Source organism: Sceloporus occidentalis, unplaced genomic scaffold, assembly GCF_023333645.1.
Source record: "Sceloporus occidentalis isolate IW3139 unplaced genomic scaffold, rSceOcc1.0.p SCAF_2, whole genome shotgun sequence".
NCBI lineage: Eukaryota > Metazoa > Chordata > Lepidosauria > Squamata > Phrynosomatidae > Sceloporus > Sceloporus occidentalis.
In genome coordinates, this window is record NW_028316982.1 from 201,681,503 (window position 1) to 201,699,324 (window position 17,822).

Below are 17,822 nucleotides of genomic sequence, written 5' to 3' on the forward strand. Positions count from 1 at the left end.
CACCTGCCTCTCCTGGGCTCTCAGACCATTGTGTGGCATTGTGTTTCTTTTTCAGTATTAAGGAATCTAGCATGGATGCAAGGGTGTAAAAAGACTGGCAGTAAACAGGCATGATATTACAGTATTTCTATTTTCCATAGGACACCCATGTGTTCACAATAGGAAACCAACCACAAAAACTGCTCTGCCTGTAATGGACACCAGCTGGCCCCTGTCAAGCAAAACCTTGGGCTGAAGCACTTAACATGTCATTACAAATGGCTGCCTTGCTGAATGAGGCCAAAGATTCAGGGCCAGCAATGTCATTAGGCAGAGCAAGGAGGCCACCTCAGATACCAAATGGTGAGGGATAGGGAGCAACAACAAGGGATTAGAGCAGATGAAGAGCCAAAGTTTGGAAACCACTGGATTAGAGGATAAGGCTAACTCCAGGTGCCATAGTGACCAATGGAAGAAACATTCATCCAACAGTCCAGTTAATTTCTGTGTGTAGAAACAGAAGGCAAGTACTTTCCCATTCTCATCAGGCAGCAGAATATCCTGGACTGTCCCTGGAAAGAATCCTACAAAGATTTTTTGTTTTCTTCAAGAGTGATCAAGAAAGTGATCTATCCTCACAAAACAAATATCATGGAAGAGCTGGCAATCCAAGATATACTGCCAGTGAACATGGGGGTTCTAGTGTCACTTTGACTGTGAGGAATATACAGTAAGTGCCACTGAAACAATGCACCCAATCCCTCAAGACAGAGTCCCACAAATGGGCACATCAGCAAGAGGACAGAGTTATTTGAGATTGTGATCTGACACACTTCCATATTTTAAAAAAAAAAAAAAAAAGCTTCATGGCTTTGCCTGGCATACCCTCCTTTCTGTCTCTTCTTATCCTGCTTAGAGACTTGGGATTTAATTATGATTTTTATACAGCACAGATTTTCTCAAATGAAGCTTTCTCCCCACCACCACCACTGCCAAAAAAAAAAAAAAAAAAAAAAAGACAGTTACTACCACAACATGTAATTTCCCACAGACTATGAGCTTCTAAGTGGTTTGTGTCCCAGGATAAGAAAACCCAACAAGGGTGGTACATTCTTTTCTGGCATATTGTCATGTATTTTTTTCAAAATCTCTACAAATTACACACACACAAACACTCACAAGGGTTCTAGCACTTTGATGCAGGTTTACCAGCTCTGCTGGGGGTTGGGGTGGGGGAAGGTTCCTAGGCAATGGAGTGAGCTGGCCACACAGACCGCAAAGTTTCCATCAAGCCTCTGAAAAGGAAACAAGCTTCCCCTTCAAACAGGGCAATTTTTCCATATTCACAAGGGTCTCATTCCCTAACCCCCACAAATATGAATGGAGGACTGTAGTCTTTCTGTGTGAGAGAAAGAGAGAGAAAAGAAGGAGCGCTCTGCTTCCAAAATCTCATCATTCAAGCTCATAGTCTGTGGGAAATTACATGTTGTGGTAGTTATTGGCTTTTGCGGGGGTGGGGGGAGCTTCATTTGAAAAAAAACTGTGTTGTATAAAAATCATAATTAAATCACAAGTCTCTAAGCAGTATAAGAAAAGACAGAATGGAGGGTATACCAGGCAAAGGCATGCAACTTTTTTTAAAAAGGTTTTTTTTTCCTGGATATGTCCTCCATTTCAGCCTTCTGTCCAGGTAAAGGTAAAGGTAAAGGTATTCCACATTGACAAGGTTGTCGAGTTATGTCCGTGTGGGGTGGTGCTCATCTCCATTACTAGCCAAAGAATCAGCGTTTTCAGAGACTACTCTGAGATCGTGTGGCCAGCAGGATTGCACAGAATGCTGTTTACCTTCCCATCACCTATCTACTTGCATTTGCATGCTTTTGAACTGCTAGGTTGGCAGAAGCTGGGACGAATGATGAGAGCTCACCCCATGATGCAGCACCCGGTTCTCGAAATGCCAGTCTGTCAATCTTGCAGTTTATAGTCAGCTTCTTAACCACTTGAGCCACCACATCCCCAAAAATGTCCTCCATTTGGAGTATGAATAAGAAGCACGGTTTCCTATGTGTGTTGTTAGCTTTTCTTTAGCCATGCCCTCCATTGTTTCCTTGGATGTCCTCCCTTTTGCCCTGCCTTGTCCTCCTTTGCCGTTAGGAGGGAGGTCTGGTCACCCTGCCTCCATAGAGCCACAAGAACCCCCCTCCCCCTTTCCCTATCCTGTATCGCCACCTGGAGCCACTAGATGGCGCTGTGCGAGGTTGCCTTGTTGTTGTGAGCGCAGCTCTCCTCGCCTGGCTGAAACGGAGTGGCATTCATTGAGGCGGCGGGCTGATCCCGAGTGGTGCTCCATCACTTTCCTCTCTGCCAGCCCCCTTGGAGCTTTCTCCTTGGGGCTGCCTCCTTTTCCCTTTTGCTGTGTCCTGATGGTGCCTCCTCCATCCCAGCTGAACTCTGCCTAGGCGAAGAGGGCAGCGGTGCCAACTCCAGCAGCTGTGACAAGGCTGTGTGCCTTTTCTTCTGGTGAACTGAGGAAGACTCACCACTTTGGGGTCCAGAGAGGGGTGAAAAATTGCATGGAGGATGGAAGCCCCCGACAGGAGCACCTGATCCTTGTAAAAACTGGACATCAGTCTCTTTAGAAAGAAGAAGAACAACAAATCCCAGGCTGGCTTTTTCTTATTGATCGTTTATTTATTTATTTATTTATTTATTTTGAGCCACTCACCCCCTCTTCTTTGAGGAAGAGCCACCCTCTCTCGGACAAACCCAAGTCCTGCTCCGTTGGGAAAGAAGGGAATCATGATCGAGTGAGTGGGGGAAACGTGCAGTGAACAGGTATGGCACTTCTTTAGGGTCCTCCGGATGCTGGCAGAAAGATATGTGTCTGGAGGGCTTGGTTCTTGAACTCCATCCCTTCTCAAAGTTCCGGGGGGGGGGTCTTTTTTTTTCTCTGACAAAGCATGCCAGTTACATAACAAAAGAGGGGGTCCATTTCAGATTTTCTTCATGGGGGGGGGGGGGAGACTAAATAAAATAAGAAGAGATGGGGGCTGTGGGAAAGGCAACCAGACCAATTGGTTGTGGGTACGTCACCCCTCTCCCGGCTTTTTTTCCCCTTTTGTTTGGCTTCAAACGTTTGAGGATCTGGGAGGAGAAGGGTCTCAGAGGAGCCAAGGTAACTCTTGCCTTCTCCTCCCAATCCTCTCCTTGGGATGCTCAGGGAAAGGATCAAGGAGGAGAAGGGTCTCAGAGGGGCCAAGGCACCTCTTGCCTTCTCCTCCCCAGTCCTCTCCCTGGGATGCCCAAGAAGAGAAACAGGGAAGAGAAGGGTCTCAGAGAAGCCAAGGCACCACTTGCTTTCTCCTCAATCCTCTCCTTGGGATGCCCAAAGAGAGGATCAGGGAGGCGAAGGGTCTGAGAAGCCAAGGCACCTCTTGCCTTCTCCTCCCCATCCTCTCCTTGGGATGCCCAAGAAGAAGATCAGGAGGAGAAGGGTCTCAGAGGGGCCAAGGGACCTCTTGCCTTCTCTTCCCCAATCCTCTCCCTGGGATGCCCAAAGAGAGGATCAGGGAGGAGAACGGACTCAGAGGAACTAAGGCACTTCTTGCCTTCCCCTTTTTATCCTCTCCTTGGGATGCCCAGGGAAAGTATCAGAGAGGAGAAGGGTCTCAGAGGGGCCAAAGCACCTCTTGTCTTCTCCTCCCCATCTTCTCATTGGGATGCCCAAAGAGAGGATGGGGTGGAGAAGGGTCTCAGGGAAGCCAAGGTACCTCTTGCCTTCTCTTCTCTAATCCTCTCCTTGGGATGCCCAGGAAAAGGATCAGGAAGGAAAAGGGTGTCAGAGAGGCCAAGGCACCTCTTGCCTTCTCCTCCCCATCTTCTCCTTGGATGCCCAGGGAAAGGATGTGGAGGAGAAGGGGCAGGGTGCCAATGAAAGGGGCAGGGGGGTGTAGGGGAATGAGCGTGCACCCCTGCTCCTCTTTCCCCACTCAGCCTTCCCTTTAACTGGCTTCTGAATTCACAATTTTTCCATATTCGCAGGGGTCTCATTCCCCTCCCCACCCACCCCGAATATGGAGGGAGGACTGTAGTGTTTCTGAGAGAGAAAGAGAGAGAGAGAAGCAGCGCGTCTATCTTCTTTTTGCTGCTTCCGAAATCTCATTCAACTCTGAATTGGTGGCGCTCCTGTTTACCAGCAAGAAAAGAGGGCTCTCACCATTGGGGATTACTGCCCCCACATCCAGAGGTGGGTGGGGAGGGTAAAGGAGGGGGGGAGGAATAATGAGACAGATGCCCCCTCCCCCTGGAAAGTTGTAATTTCTTTTTCCCTTTTCTGGAAAGAAAAAAAAACCTGCTTGACTAAAATTAGACTTGGGTGCCGCTCTGAAGTTACAAAATTGTCATTGTGGTGATGTTGTTGTTGTTGTTTTTAAGATGTGTATTGAATTGGTGAGCCTATTGGGTTCTGCTGTTTGTTGGTTTTGTTCTGTTTTGAATTATTGTACCAAGAACACACAATGATGTTTATTTCTTTCCTGATAGTGGGGAAGACATAGTAGAACCTAGTTATGAAACAGATCAAGGCACTCAATGTCCAAATTCAGGCGCTCAGGGAAAACAAGGCAGTGCTTCCAATACGACTTAGTTTGTCAGTGCCCATTGAGCAGGAAGGACATCCACATGAAGTTTGGGCTACGTAACAGCAAGGCTGGTGGTAAGCTAAAACTAGTGGCATGGTTGTCCCTGATTTCATCAGATGGCACCCTGGATTGGCATCGCAGCAGGCCAATGGTTGTGCTGGAAGGAGGCCCTGAAAGTAAGGAGATATGTGACACTGTGATGCAATGTCACCTAATCTATGCAGAGGCATCCAGTGCCTTCCTGAATCTTTCAAGGAGTTGTGCGATGGCAGAGCAGCAAGCTAGAGAAGTCTTCCAGCTAATGAGGTGGTGCCTAATTTGTCTTGCTCTGAGGAACAGAGCTCACTATCACCATGGCGACCTAGGGAATATTCCCTTCTCTTCCATAGAACAAACAAAGAGAGGGGAATTTATCCCATAGATTGCAAGCAGAGTGTGTGGGATAACACAAGGGTTATCCATGGCTGATCTGTGCGATGACGTTCAGGGCTCGGTGTTAAAGACGAGTGCATGGCAGCTACAGAATGCCCTGCATAGAACTGTTGCAAACTCAACAGCAGCACCATGGACAGCATCAAAAGGCCCGTGAATTAAGTCATTTGATAGCATGCTGGGAAACCAGTGTGGCTTGCTGAAACTTTCCGCTCTGTTATGGTCATTTTAAAAATTAAAATCCATAAAGAATGTATTGAGCTTGTGAAGGGAGACTTGTGGCATACATGACATTATCCAGATGCATGTTAAAAAGAATAATCTGTTTTGTGCCTGACAATGGTGCAATATCAGAATAGTTACATGAAATAAAGACAACAAAGACTCCAATAGCATCTTGAAAACTAACACATTTGTTAGAGTGTTATTATGGAATATAGCCCATAGTCCACAAAAGCCCCTAGTATAATAAATGTGTTTGTTATTAAAGAACTGGATGGAGCTTTTAAGGTTCCACAAAACTCTTTGTTGGTTTTTAGCCACAAGAGTCTAACACCGTTAGACCCTTTGGAAACTGAAATACAGGACATCTTCAGTAGGTGCAAAATGGATCAGGCAAAAAGGACTGAAAAGAAGATTGGGTAATCTGTAAAAGAGCCCTTTATTTGTTCTTAGCTGGCTCATTGCTTCAACTTTTCAGGGCACTAGATAATAGCTAAGCAACTGTTTTAATCAGTGTACTATGTAGATAGAATGCAGTCTGCACGGAAAGAGCAGCTCTTCCTAATGAAGAAGAAAAGGGAGTTCATGTACCACTCATTTCAGTCCATTTCCACATAAACCTGTAATAGTTTTTTTTCTTTTATTTATAAAGGATGGTTATGCATTGATGCCACTTTGGTTGAGAAACCAAAGGCCAGAGATGTGGTCAGTTGATCTGATCTGCTGCTAGATGTCTGGGTGGTTTGCTGTAGTTCAGCAAAGATTTCTGATTCTTAGTTTTTTGTGGGTTTTTTGGGCTATGTGGCCATGTTCTATAAGAGAACCCACTCTCTTTCAGGTTAGCATTCTCTGAAGATGCCAGGCACAGATGCTGGCTAAATGTTAGGAATAAACTCTTATAGAACATGACCACATAGCCCAAAAAACCCACAAAAAACTATGGATGCCAGCCATGAAAGCCTTCGACTTCACATTTCTGATTCTGTTTTTTAACTATAGCAGCAACAAAATGATCCTCATAAATGCATACACAACCACACACACTAAATCAAACTGTTGAAATCATTAATTCTTGAGGCAGCCAGGAATGTGTGAAAGGGACGGTGCAATCTTCATTCAGTTCCAGGATTCAAAACAGACACCTGGGTTCAGAATTCATGAATGTTATGTATGCATCTTTTGCATCAGGCTCCAGTTGCTGGATCTTGTGGTTCTCATTAATAACAATGTCAGCACCACAGTCCTGAAGTCTTCCTACTCCTACCAATTCCAGCAGCAGCTGAAATGTCTTTAGACTGCATTTGCTGCCTTAAAGGCAGGCCAGGATTACTATAACAAACATGCCCCATGGAAGTAGTACCCAGCATTCATGTTGCAGTCTGTCTCAACTAAAGATATTTAGCAGAGAAAAGCATGTTATGCATAAGGACCCTTATAGTACAAAGATGGCACATGACACCCAAATTACTGAAACAAAAATACTATGTAGTAATGTGGGGAGCCCACCACACCCAAATTCAGGCAATGGGAAGTCTGAGCGCAATCATGGGGTTTCACATTATTGCGTGATAGACCAGCACACACAAATTCGGGCAATGGCATGCTATTTTCAGGCAATGGGAAGCCAGTTCAAACGCAATTAGCATTCACCTAAATTTGCTGAACTAGCGAATCCACGTGAATGCATTCTGGCCCCACTTTCTTTTCATTTGAAATTAAGAGAAATTTCTCACATGTGATAAACTCCTGTGTGTGACTGGGTGTTGCATTACACCATAGCCTATGCTCTCTCATAGCAATATGAATGGGACAAATCATTAAGATGCGAGGCTATTTCTAAGTTCATTTCTCATTCCCAAGTCAAGGTTATGAGATGATTTGCACTGGGTCTGAAGGTGATATATTATGTTGTTTATGGGGGCATGACCATGGATTGAAGGGGCAAAGAATAGAGCATAAATATGCTCCTCCCTTCTGCCCCCCATGCCCTACCCACAATTTTGCTCTTATAACTGTTGTAAAGGCCTTCTGCCCTCTTTTAGCCCTTCGGCTTTTCATAGCACAAAAAAAAATTGACATTCCACTAGCATACCAAAATTTCTCTCAGCTCCTATACCCCAGGTGTGGGCTCCTTCCCCTTGCCTCTACACCTGCCAAAATTGAGACGGTGCCACCAAATTGATGCAATAACTATTAGACTCAATTTAAAAACACTTGACACAAAATACCTGCTTTAAACAGGGCTTGTTCAGTTGGTACCTACATTCAGTGGCACATTTTGTTACCAAAATGCAATGGCATGTTTTTGGTGGGGACTTAGTAGGTTACAAAAATTGATTTGGAAGGGAACACCACCCATGTGTCATATGTTGCCCACCCCTTCTATGTCCCTCAGCTGGCAGATCATCAATGCAGAACTGAATGCCGAAAGTAGTTGCAATGAAACTTCATCATTTCAGTGAAACTTGGAACAAACCAGGTTGGCACAGTAGCAGTACTCAGTGGACTGCACCATATGTACACAATTTTCTTTTCACTTGGGAAATTAGAAATGTGTATACCTGCCAATACAGTTTTCTTTTTTTAAAGTGCATGTATTTTATTTCAGTTTTGTCTTCACACTCATGCTGAGAAGATGTTGTTAGAACTAACTTTTATGTAACAGTGGAAAAAAACAAACTGTGAACATACTCCAGCAAAAGCTACATTTTTTTACATTTCATAATTACTATCACGTCCTATATTTGCATTCCACAACCATTTCGTCCACAGGAATCTCATTCCAACATCATAGAAATCTAAAGCAGCCCACAGATTTCCTGAAGCTAGGAGTTTGGAGGGGGGGTTGTTTTGTTTTTTGCATGTTTTAAATAATGTTTAATGTAATGTTTAAAGAATGTTGTCAAAAATATGGGTAAACGAGGCAGAGACCATAACCACATCCCTTTGTATATGAATTGGGGAGAAAATCCCATTGAACACAATGGGACTTGCTTCAAGATGGATAAATATAGGATCATTTCATACAGCTGTTTGGTTGGTGGCTTGTCTCATGAACATATCAGAGCCACAGGATAAAACTAAACTGATCAGCACAAGGGAAAAACAAATGTAACAAATATATTCACATTTTTCATTCTATGGGCTGTTTTCATGTTATTTGAGAACTTCCCTAAAATATATCCACATATATGTCTGTTGGTTTACACTGACATTGCTAGTTCTGTGCTTCTATTTCTTGCTACTATTGTTTCTCTCTATTGATAGAAATACAAGATCATTAAGATCAGAGAAGAAAACAGGAAAATAATAGTGTTCATTTAGGAAAGAAATCTTTCCATGAGTCATTTTGGTGCTGTTCCCTGTGTCAATGTATTTTCTTTCTCTCTTTTTTTTTTTTTCTCCTTTTGAATTTTGAAAATATATTTTGTTATTGCTGTGGTCTTGCAAGATAGTTTTATGAAGAGAAACAAATGTTTGAAAATATACCCTTGTATACAAATGTCAGATATCTGTGATTCACCGGTTTAAGTTACATCATCATATATCTCAGTGCAAATAATTTGAATTTGAGGGAGAGAGGGACGGAATGACTGGATTAAGGCAACAGGGGGAAATTTTTAAAAGAATTCAGGCATAAGGAAGAACACTGGTGTTTCCTTGCATTTGTGCTATGTGCCTGCCTTCATGTGGCTGCTGATCAGTTCCTTTATTACTTTGGGTAAAATTACATTCAGTGACAGCTTATGCAATGTTGGAATGGTGGAACCCAATGAGATGTTGTTTATGCTGTTGTCACAACTTCAACTCACAGTATGCAGAGACTAATAAAAGCAAGTTACAAAAAAATTGACTCTTCTAAAATCAATAGCACAGTAATTTCTTTTAGCTTACATCAGATATGTACATGCTGCATGTCACACTTGTGTAAATCCAAGATTCAGTGCCCTACAGAACAAAGATTTACTGCCCATGACTGTGGTACAAACTATATACATTTTTTCAAAGGGGCTAACTGGTAAGAAGATCTAGTGCTGTGAAAGCCCATATTAGTCTCTGCTGTCCATACAAGGCTGAGGAAGAAAAGTATAGCTATCCTGCTGCAAACTCTGTGCTTCTGCCTGCAAAACCCTTTTCAAAAAAATCATGTTTAACCCCAAGTATATCCCATTCATTTCAGTGGGGCTTATTCCCAGGTAAGTGGTACAGGATTGCAGCCTAAAATAGTAGGATGATTGTGTTTATTGTATAAGCCAATATTCTTAAATGCCTAACAAAATTATTTAAATCCAATTTACATTCTGTTGCATGGGATTTCAGATGGAAGGGAGACAGAAATAGAAAGGATAAAACAGCAAAAGAAAGAAAAATTACTATAGCCATCCAGGCTCCAGACTAGATCGTGGGAAGAAGTCACTGCTATTTTTCCAGAAGTTTAGTATTTAATTCACCATGTTGTGAATGATATTTTGCCTCCTGTAAATGTATTAACATCTTGTTCAATGCATGATTATTACATTATTCATTCAGTGGAAATCTTGTATTCATTTGCAAAGCAAATCATTCCAAAGACAAAATAATTAAAACTGTAATAAGAGAAATAGACTTCCCCTCAGCTACATCTTTTAATAGTGTCTTTGTATCTAAAAAGTGGACAGAGGAAAACATGATGAAAGTGACACACTATTATTTGTTTTAGCTAGATATATTAAATATACTCGTTTAAGGTTTGTGCAGAAGTGAAATGATACAGTGCAGCATTAAAATAGTCCTGCAATCCATGTATTAGTTCCATGTTCTGATTTTCAGGTGTATTAAGTGAGCAGGAATTTTTTTTACTCAGTAAGAGTAAAAACAATGGGAGGAATTTCTGCTTTAAACTATTTTGTTCTCCCAGGCATTTGAAGGATGATCCTTTAATTCTGCCTTGAGGGTTGCTATTTTACATCTTTTATTGGTTTTTATTGTTTGGTTGTATGTTTGTGTTTATTTTCCTTTTCACTTTTTTGTTATTTGCCATATTGGAAGTTTCATACTGAAAACTGGAATAAAAATAAAACAAAGAATAAAATCAACAGTCCAGTTGTTTATCCTTGATGATGAACCTCATGTTGCTTGGATCCACCTAAGAGGAAGAGCTATATGAAGTACGGTGTTTAAGGTTTTTACAGAAACATCTTTTGTTATATGCGTATGTCACTACACATTACTTACAAAATGTGTCTGGTAAATAGTGAGATTTGGCAAACCTTGGTGAGCTTTTGTGACATCACAAAGCATTGATGTTACTGTTGCTACAGTCTGAATGAGTTTGTACTTGTTGATCGTGATCACAGAGGTTTTTCAGGGTGTGAGATTTGTCTTCCATGTATGATTTTGTACTGGTAGTTGTTAGAATTTCCTATCAGTATACATACAAGCTTTGTTGGAAGCAATAGGTAATCCGGGGTTTATTTTCAACACATTTTTTATTCTTTTAAAAATAGATCTCAGTGACACTCTTGCAGAGTCTGAGGGCCAAATGTTCGGAGTTGTGAACAGATCTGAATTATAATGTTGCCTCACTTACTAAGAAAGAATTATTAACTCACGCAGTCATGGATTTTTAAGTTATTCATTTATTATATTAATATCTCATAATTCATCCATTCAACTCCAGGCAGGAAATATGCCTCTCCAGAAACATTTTCCCCTCAGACCTGTGGAATGGGTTAAACTGAGAAACAAGGACTGTCTCAAGATCATACATGAAGTCTTCTGACTGACTGAGTGGGGAATTGTGGGGGTTGTAGTCCAATATATTTTACAGATAGAGTTCTGCACTTTGGATAATTCCTTTAGAGTTTAGACTAGAACCCAGAACAGATTCACCAAACCACCACTACCACCCCAGCATGGAAGCCACTGACTACCAATTGTTTAATTGATTGTTAGACTAGAAAAAGCAGATTCTTACAAGAATCTTAGTTCCTCGAGAGCACAGTCTATGTTTGTTTGTTTGTTTCATTTCATTTCCATGCCGCCTTCCTCTCAGAAAGTGACCCGAGGTGGCTCACAGATAAAATAATTTTAAAACAATAAACATTTAAAAACAATTAAAATCATTTAGCTAAAACTATATAAAATTATGTAAACATACAAAAGTTAAAGAACATAAGTAGCACACACAGTCCATATAAAAGCCTCTTTGACATGATTATATATTGTAAGCCTGCTTGAATAAAAATGCCTTTACCTGCTGGCAAGGCAAAGCAGAGAAGAGGGCAGCCTAGCCTCCCACTGAAGGGAATTCTAGAGGATAGGAACAGCCATTGAGAAGGCTCTCTCTCTCATGCCCTCGTCAGCCTATGATGGTGGCAGACCTGAGAGAAAGCCTTACCCCATGAATCTTTGGAACCTTGCAGATTTATGTGGAGAGATGCAATGTTTTGTCTAGTCTGGACAGAAGCCATATAGGGCTAGATAATTAGACTGGCACACAACACTGAGGTCATCCAAGGACAGATTTTCCACCAAAAGAATATATATGTAATGCTTATAGTTTATTAAATCAGAATGGAAACTATTTTGATATTGCCCATCAATAATGCAGACTGCATTATTGGCAGGTGGTATTTGATGCTCTGCCACAGGCAGCAACAGCTCTGGGGCCATTTTCTTCCTACATGTTAGGTAACATAAGAGGTAGGGGCCAAATTGTTTGAGGGTTTTTTCTGTTTGGAAGAAACTGTACAGTACAGCTTTCCCTGGGATGGTACATCAGACATATGACTGGAAAAGATTTAGAAAATATCAGTAGTAGTTCATTCCAGCACAGGAGATTTGGAAGGAGATGGATGAAGATATCCAAATGGGGAAGGGTCTAGAGGAGGAAAATGAAACATGCAGATGATCTGTATTCTAAAATACTGCTGCCTTTTCCCCTTTCATCAACTTCATTGCATTTCTGCTGAATTTTCCATAAGTTTCTTTCTAAGGAAACAATGATGTATAGATTGAAAAGTAAGAAGAAATAAGCTGGAAGCAAAACAAAGTGGCAAGAGAATGAGCTGTTAATTCAATGGTGTAATCAACTGCATTCTGCAGTATTTAATCAGAGGATCCCTCCATTCATTTATCCATCTCAGACTTGTGCTGCAGCATTGCAGGACGTTTGCTGCTTCTCTCTCTCTCTCTCTCTCTCTCTCTCTGATCAGAACAACATAACCAAAAGGAACATAAGGTCACCCTTTTCAGACGTTACACAAGGGCTGCCTTGGCTTTGCTACAACACTTCACAGAGAACTGCATCCAGGTATGGCTGGCCCACAGTTGCAAACACCTAGCTGTTACACATGTAGGTGTGCTCTGAAAACCTCCTGTGGAAGCACCTGAAAATGAAATGTATGATGCATCCTTCTGTATCATTGCTCATAATTTGAACCCCGCCAAGGGTCATTCCATCTCACTGAAGATTAAAGGACAGAACAGATGTGTCTAGGATCTCATCTGCATTTTATTTTGCTAATTAACAGCCATATCCCCTGGAAACTGCTTTGAGGATCAGGGCCATAATGTCCTCCATCAGTCCTCTCCCTGCCATAAGACCTTCACCTCTTGCCAACATCACCACAAGGATCTGGAAATGCCTTCCCCACCCTGCTCATTCCTGAAAGCTAAAAACAACTCTGCAGGAAATTTTTGTTGGATACTTTTCTTCAACTTGTAAACTTGCTCTCTTGCTCTTTCTAAAAATGCTGATTGGGATGGAGTAGGGAAGTCATCCTATTCTGACTTGATTATCTCTTTCTCTGAGTATTTTGTTGAATTTACCACAATGCTCCCCTCCCTTTTCCTAGATAAGAGCCAGCTTCATCCTCCTCCTGGGAAAAAGACCAAAGAATCTGCTTCTGTCCCAATCTTTGGCTGCTGCCACACTGCAGAATGAATACTGTTTGAAACTGCTTTCTCATGGCTCCATCCTGTGGAATCCTGGGATTTGTAGTTTGTTGTGGCACCAGCACTCTCTGACAGAGAAGGCTAAATATCTCACAAAACTACTAATCCTAGTATTCCATAGCATTGAGCCACAGCAATTAAAGCAATATCCAAAATTGCATTAATTCTACAGTGTAGATGTAGCCATTGATACCTGCACCCATGTTTTCTACTCATTTTCAGGAAGCTGCTTAAAGGGACTCACACGATGGTTAAGAAAGAACTATCCTGTCTTTCATGTATCAAAAGACATCAGTTCCTTAGTAAGCAAAGTCCTCAGCTTATCCCCTAAAGAAGACAGATGTGATCATAGAAGTAATAGCTTCAAGGATGCTGACATACGGAGTTCCTTGACTTACACTAAAATAGCTTGACTGACTGACTGACTGACTGACTGACTGACTGACTGACTGACTGACTGAAGTCCTCAAAATACTGTAGTATCTATCAGACTAAAGCAAGGGAAGCTAAAGTGACGTTGATTCCCTAGTAAGAACCTACTAAGATTCCCTACTACTTCAGTGCCACTTCTATACCAACAGCAACATTGTGGCATTCTTCTGTACCCTTATAGTTAGGCTACATCTCATGGCCAGGGTGCCCTCACTTTTCTGCCTGATGTATACGGAGCAACCACCCATTTTCTACTGGATGTGGCACCTGACAAATAAGAAGTAGTCCTTGTGTTCCAAATCTAAAATGAAGCATCCAGAACAAAGCAGGGAATGTTTCCTTTTTGGGACTACAACTCTTAGGCAGAGCTAAGAGGGGCGGGGGGGGGGGGTCTGGGAGCTGTCAGCTTAAAAAGGATTTCCCCCCTAAACTCTATCCAGAAGAATCAGAAGGAAAACAAGATATCCTCACCTGAACTTGGATAAGTTAGTTTTTCAGACTACAATTTCACTGTGGAAACTGGCCCTTTTCCCCAGTTTCACTGAGGGCCACTTTCCCAGTTTCATTATGAAAAATAAAATTGGCCACTCATCATGCTGGATCTGTGCACTGTGGTCTGAAAAAGGAACCATCAAAGTTCTAGTCCTAAAGTGCTATTACCCAGTGAGTGACCAATATGAAGGAGACATAGAAACTGGGAGATGCCTACAATTGTTCTCTTCTGCTACTGAAGAACTTTTATAAGGGTAGACAATTCCTTCTGGGAGCAGACAGGCATATGTAGATTGTTATTTCTTCAACATTTCATCTATAATGATGATCTCTGGCTTTCAGTCCACCTCTGGCAAGCGATACATATTGCTCTTTCTCTCTAGCATTGTTCTGTTAAGGGAAAGTGGTAGTCAACATTGAAGAAAGGGTGAGGAGCAGCAATTTTTTGAAACTGAAATGTCTCTTCAAATCTTTCTGAACTTTAGTATCAATCAGTTGAAATCCCAAGTGGTAATTGTATTATCTAGTGAGAAGAAAGTCTATTTTAAAATGTATTTTTACTAGTTTGTATGATAGTCAAAATTGCAATTAAGAGGCAAAGAGTCTTATTTAGTTGCTGTGGAAATAGCATATATGAATTGCTACAGAAACAATCCCTTAACAGAAGTATGTGATCTGTGCTGAGTTTGACTTTCTGGTGGTCACTCCTAGTGGGTTTTTTAAAGAACCGAAATCATTTGCCACAGAGCCGCTCCAGTTTGATTTGCTGTGATATTATTCAGCTTTTCACTGACTTACACTGATATTGTAATACCTCTATGGGGAAAAAAGATTACTACGTCCAGTCTAATAATCAAAGAGAAACAAGTACACTTCACAGAAATCAGCAGTTTCAGTACTGCTGCACTATTTTTGTTCAATGCATTTATATCTCTTTTCTGTTTCTTTGCCACAGTAGTCTCTATCAAGGTCACTACAGAAAGGATACAAACAGCAACTTCATATCTTCATGCTTGCTTATATTTGTTTCCATATAATACATTCTAGATGTCCCCAGATAGAAGACTGAATGAAATCAATATGATGCCTAAATCAACAGTGAGCCATTGCTACATCATATCCATGATACCAACGCCAAAAAGAATTGCTGCAGTATCATAGAATCATAAGATCATAGAGTTGGAAGAGACCACAAGGGCCATTCAGTAACTCTTAATCAAAGCATCCCCAACAGATGGCCATCCAGCCTCTGTTTGAAGATGTCCAAGGAAGGAGACTCCACTACACTCCGAGGGAGTGTGTTCCACTGTTGAACAGCCCTTACTGTCAGTGGAACACACTCCTTTGGAGTGTAATGGAGTAGACAATATCCGTATAGTGAGAGTGACCCTACGAGATGCCACAGATAGTCAAAAAGGAGGCTTATGAGCTTGAGAGTTTTGAGCATTTGAGTGTTAGGTTTCCACCAAAAATGCTGGATTTAAAGCATGAATGTCACCAGAACTTGTGTACTGCATTCTAAATGGTTGTTGAATATTCTCTGTTGTACTGTATTCAGTCAGACCATTGCCTTGCCTTGCCAAATGCTGTCTGCTCTGATTATGTTGGCAGGAGTTTTCCAAGTTCTTCCAACAAGGACCTTTAACAGCCTCGCTACCTGTTATTCTTTTTAGGTAGGCCAGCCAAGACAAACCAAGGATATGAGAATTTCTGTGCTCTACCATTTATCTATGTGCCACAAACATTTTCTAAGCTCTCCTCTTCCTCAGACACAGGTAATATGGATAAAGCAATTATCCTCTAAGATTTGATCAGATCTCTATCTTAAAGTTATGCAGTAAACATATCCATCACACTTTGCACTAGCAAATTCTATAAGTTATTTCTTTTGCCTTTCCTGAATCCACTGCCATTACCCATTACTATCATTCACTAATCCACAATTCTAATGTTTATAAAAGAAGAAGTAAACAAGATATAAAGAAAACTATCAGTAGAAAGGTTTAAACATTAAACAAACAGTTCTACTAAAACACAAAGTTAAAACATGTGAAGTCAAAGGCTTTCATTGCCAGCATCCATGGTTTTTTATGGGTTTTGGGGGGCTATGTGGCCAAATTGTGGAAGAGTTTATTAAACAGTTAAAACAGTTTAAAAAACATTTAAAACATAATAAAGCTAGTGTGATGTAGTTGGACTATGACTCTGGAGACCAGGATTCAATTCAACACTCAACCTTGAAACCCATTGGGTGCCCCTGGGCAAGTCAAACTCTCTCAGCCTCAGCGGAAGGCAATGCCAACACTCCTCTGAAGAAACGTGCCAAAAACACCCAATGGTGTCTACTTGAAGGGACACAACAACAACATTGGGAGGCTAGTCAAAAAGGAGGCTTATGAGCTTGAGAGTTTCCTTTTTGTGCATCTTTCTTGATTCTACAGTGTACTTTCTGATAGTATATCACAGGCTCAGGCCTGTACACCATGTTGCAAATGGAGATGATTTATGTAAAAGCATTATAATTTTGGAGAGCCAGTGTGGTGTAGTGGTTTGAGTGTTAGACTGTGGCTATGGAGACCAGGGTTCGAATCCTCACTCAGCCATGAAATTCCATTAGGTAATTTTGTAAAAGCCACACACTCCCTCTAAACAAAGCTTGCTAAGAAAATATTGTGATGGTCATCATAAGTTGAAAATTAATTGAAGGCACACAACAGCAATAATTATAATTTTCTTTGCCACTTCTTTCCTAGTAATCCCTAGCACAAATTTTGACTTTATAATATCTACCACACATAGAGCTGACATTTTCATGACTTCAGGGATAATTTTCCGATTACCCAAAGACCTAATTTGCCAATTTAGTGCCTAATTGTATAGCTTTGCCTAGTGTGTTGCCCATGCACAGAATCGTTTCCCGCTTCTGTCTCCCAAACCAGAAAAACAATCCAGGATTTGCCTTAGTCTTCATGCTCCATTTTGTTACAGGAGAAACAAACAAAAGAGAAAGCTGAGCCCACTACTTATTTGGACAATACATTAAATAAATCATAAAGCATAGCCCAAGGTCAAAGGCCAAATTCAAAGAAGTTCTCAGAGGGTGGGTGGGAATATTCCAGTGGGGGGTGTTGTGTTTCAAGGTCTGAGTTCTCAGAAGTAACACTATAGGCTCCTCAAATACTTACAAGATGCAGGCTTTATTGTTCAGTACTTCCTTCCATGCCCAGGTTCATAAGGCAAGGGATCTAGTCTCCTCAGACATACAATAAAAAGCCTGGGGTATATGGTGTACATATACCAGGACATTCTAGCATATCTTGCCCAGATTAAGAAACTGATCTGCTTCAATATATTACAGCAGGAACAGTCAAAGGAAAAGAGGAAAGTCAAAACTATCCAATTATTGTAACTTAAAGCTCTTACTGCCAGTAAGTGAGCCTTAGGAAAAGCATTTCAAACTTTCAGAATTGGGGGAGGGGGAGGGGGACTGTACAAAATCTAGGAAGTCACCAAATGATAACATGAGGAAAGTGGCATGTCCATTTGGAGCAACTCAGAAGGCCAAACTGGACTCTCAAAAGCGCCTCATTTACGCTTTGTCTGCATGAGCCTAAAGGCCTGACCTTTCCCACACCCTGCATTTAAAACATCCCTTTAAAACAACACATGGCCGAAAACCTGGTTCTG

The 17,822-nt window shown here is 41.4% G+C and overlaps 1 protein-coding gene across 1 annotated transcript in view; it reads left to right on the forward strand.

Annotated features, from left to right (window-relative positions):
- Positions 1–2,688: 2,688 nt before the first annotated feature.
- Positions 2,689–17,822, forward strand: part of KCNJ6 (potassium inwardly rectifying channel subfamily J member 6) — a 162,695-nt gene continuing 147,561 nt past the window's right edge. The window contains exon 1 of the mRNA XM_089512003.1: positions 2,689–2,814. The gene's annotated coding sequence lies outside the window, so the exon portion shown is untranslated. The remainder of the gene's footprint in view (positions 2,815–17,822) is intronic.